The sequence below is a fragment of the Sinohyriopsis cumingii genome, chromosome 10 (assembly GCF_028554795.1).
Source record: "Sinohyriopsis cumingii isolate HCF-2022 chromosome 10, ASM2855479v2, whole genome shotgun sequence".
NCBI classification, from domain to species: domain Eukaryota; kingdom Metazoa; phylum Mollusca; class Bivalvia; order Unionida; family Unionidae; genus Sinohyriopsis; species Sinohyriopsis cumingii.
Window position 1 is genome coordinate 67,639,919 of NC_142970.1, and position 3,668 is coordinate 67,643,586.

At 37.2% G+C, this 3,668-nt stretch overlaps 1 long non-coding RNA gene across 1 annotated transcript; it reads right to left on the bottom strand.

Annotated features, from left to right (window-relative positions):
* Positions 1 to 320: 320 nt before the first annotated feature.
* LOC149790326 (uncharacterized) lies at positions 321 to 3,223 on the bottom strand. The gene is made up of 2 exons (XR_016423825.1): positions 884 to 3,223; positions 321 to 431 (listed from the first exon to the last, which is right to left on the bottom strand). It is a non-coding gene; the product is annotated as an uncharacterized LOC149790326 (long non-coding RNA).
* Positions 3,224 to 3,668: the final 445 nt, after the last annotated feature.

Here is a 3,668-nt window from a genome sequence, read left to right on the forward strand (position 1 = left end):
GTCCAAATCTACATTACAAAAATGAAAACATTACCATCCATCTAGGAGTTGCAAATGTATGAAATCCTCTTGTTGGGTAGTTTTACTAACAGGCTTTACAGCAGGGTCTTCCATTAGATTTAAATGTGGCAGGTAAGTTGACAAAGTAGGGTGGGGGGTTGGGGGGACCTACCCCAATGGGGATAATTCATTTTTTTTTTAAAGTAGCATGGTGTAAAGTAAAAGTAGATGGGCTGATAAGGAATCCACTGAATTTACAGACTAAAGGTTCAGACATTTGTTTTTAAGAGACAAATGAAAGAAGGAAACAATACAACAGATATTTTAATATGACTTTAATGTTTATTTTCTAGATTTAATTAAGATTATGAATCAGAATCAGTCTCCAACTCCACTGTAAAGTTTATCTATTACTTCTTCTGCTCAGGCACCTGCAAATTAAAACAAAATTGTAATGCTTAAATAAAGTCATATCATCTCAGCACTAGTTACATATGCAGAAGTCATGTTAATCAGCATTATAAAAATGTATGAAATTTTCTTCACTGCACTTGTGCTTCCCTTACTATCGTTAAGCCATGATACAAGATAACTTTGCACTTACTTGTCATTTCTGGCAAGTGGATGGTGCAATCAATTTGCACAAAGATGAATTTATTTCATCCAAATATTTCATGTGAATAAAAATTCCAAATGGAGGCACTTGTCCGATCAGACAAGATATATGCATATTGTAGTTAGCTGGACTCTAGCTCTGATAGTCCTGGGCAATAGGATAAGCTGATTTTGTTATCAGTTTAGAAATGCATCCGCTTTGCAAATACTATGCTTTAAAAGACGAAACTGAATCCAATATTGATGAAATAAGAGTCATTTGGATTACCTTGTTTTTTATCATTCTGCGTTGGTTGGGTGCATATTTGAGGGTCTCTGATATGGTCTCTTCCATTCCATTTGCCTTTGCTTTGCCATTAGTTTTCAAGCAGGCTTCTGCATGAGTAATACAATGTTTTAAAATAAGTTTCACAACAAAGGATGCATTGCATTTTTCTAAATGCCAGCAATAATCAATGGAATATTTTTAAAACATGTACTTTGAAATGTGTCTCAAGTTACTTTATCAATTCATTTAAAAATCTCTGGCAAGTCACATGAAAAACACAATTTAAATCAAGCCATACTTACTTATCAAAGACTTTCTCATTCACATCCTTTACCTCACACAATAAATATCAGCAACACCAACATTAAATTCACACAATCAGTACAAAACCTAGGTGTTACTCTGGACAGTACTCTCACATTGCACCAACATGTCATGAACATATGCAAGGCTGCGTATCTTGAGCTGAGACGCATCAGCTCCATTCTCAGATATCTTTCAGTTGATGCCACTAAAACACTTGTGTGTTCATTACTGCTTTCAAGACTGGACTATGGTAACTCAATTCTGTCTGGTTCATCTTAATATCTACTGCAGAGACTTCAAAAAGTTCAAAACATAGCTGCTTGGATCATACTTAGAGTACCACAATCAGAGCACACCTCCCCGCTGCTCTGTACCCAACACTGGCTATCCATTCGATCCAGAATCAAACACAACATTAGTTCTCTGTGCTACGTTTCACTGACAGACTCTAGTCCAACATACCTATCCGACCTCACCTATGTGTACACACAAGCAAGATACTTACACTCCTCTTCCGACAATCATATACTCATTATTCTCACTATGAAAACAAAGTCACATGGACAGCATTCTTTTGCATACCAGGGCCCAGCAACATGGAATGAATTGCCCACTGAACTTAGACACAAAGACGCAGTGATCCCATTCAAGAGTGCTCTCAAAACTACTTATTCTGACTACAAAAACAAACTTAATGACTTAATAATGTTAACTACCTTAAATATTCTCAGCATGTTTTTTATGTTTTCTAATTTCATGGTGTTTGTTTTTGTAATCATATCATTGTGTATGTTTTTATGTTGTCTAATGTTGCAAAGCGCTTAGAGCTTCTAAAGATTAGGCGCTATACAAAGTCCTCATTATTATTATTATTATATTTAGCTTGGATGAATATTTTTTAAATCAGTGGCCATAACTAAAAAATGGGATTTTGTTTTATGATCATAAAAGTATGTTGGACACCATCCATGATGTACAATGCTGTCTGACATTTCTATGCACCTAAGGTTTCCATCTCAAATATTAAAGCAAAATGCATACCGAATTTCACAGATTGATGAAAATAAAAAAAAGCAATGCTTACCATTTGAAAAGAGGCAATTGTCACTAGAATATTCTATTCAAAATGATATTAATTTTGGACACAGGGGATACCACCCCCATGTTTTCCTGACTCGTGATATGTCGGCCTATTCTGTGTACAGCTTTAAAAGATGTAATGTTTATCCATCGAGCTATAGAAATGAAATACATTTACTGTAGACTGTTTCTGTCAGCAGTTAAGTTGAGTAATTAGGTCAGGTTTATAGCTAGTTTACAAAATTCAATGTAGAATGCCAATAAATGACAAGATATATTTTTGCAAACTAAAGTGATCTTGAAAAAAGATTAGTAAAGTTTAACATTTTATAAAAAATAAGCTATTATGTGGAAAAGAAACAACAATGAAATAGGATGCAATGTGTTTATGTCTAGTTTTGGAAGGTACCATCATAATTGTACCGTAGTTTAATGGGTGGAAAGGCCATTGAAAGGTAAGGGCAGTGCGGAGACCATCGAGTATGTTCCAGAATAGCTGAATCTTTGTAGATACATAGATCCATTCGTAACTTCAGTCCGCAAGCGAAACACTGTACTTCGTATCCCAATCCTGACTCGGGTCCGAAGTAGACAAATCCTGTTCTAGCTAAAACATACGAAGAAGGTAATCCTTCCCTATCCGTAGACCATTTTTGAAACGTGTCCAATCGACGGGCACAATCACAATAATCAGGTAAGAAGACTGGAAAATGGTAGGGTTTGAACTTGGAGTTCTCACTGGATTTCTCACTCGATTCTTGCTGCGGCGAAGTCATCCTTCTGGTGGGTGGCTATCCTCTTACAACCAATGTTTTATACCGACATGTCCATACGGCAAAGTAAAGTGGGTGGGAAGCCGCACTCGCTTCTGCTACACGATTTGATAGACTTTTTCCAAGGGTCGACTGACGATGTGGTGTGTGGGTAAACGTACAATCTTGTTGGTTTGATAGGTGGTCACTTTCTCTAGACTGCAAGGCTTCTTTCAATATGCCAAAGTTGACCACTCGACTGGTACGATAATTCAGAGTAAGTCCTTTCACTTTACACTTCGTGTGCACTTCTCCTTGTTTGTCCCAGTATTCGTAGCCGTAATTTTTGGGACCACCACTAACGAAACTTAGAATCTTGTCATCGGGGTGCTTGTCTGTCCAGGCTCCTAAACGGTCTCCTTCGATGTCAGGGTGCTGTTGACTCGGGTGATCGATATAAATGCAACTGTCCATGTCAAAGTACAAGACACGTTCCCCTAACAGTTCTAAAGCTTCGTACAATTTTAAGTGAGCATGAGCTGTCATGTAAGCTGCAATGATGACATTTCCAAAGGGGTCATCTTCTACAAAGTTCAGATCTTCTTCGTAATTCACCAAGATCAAATCCTCACGAACGACGTCCACGT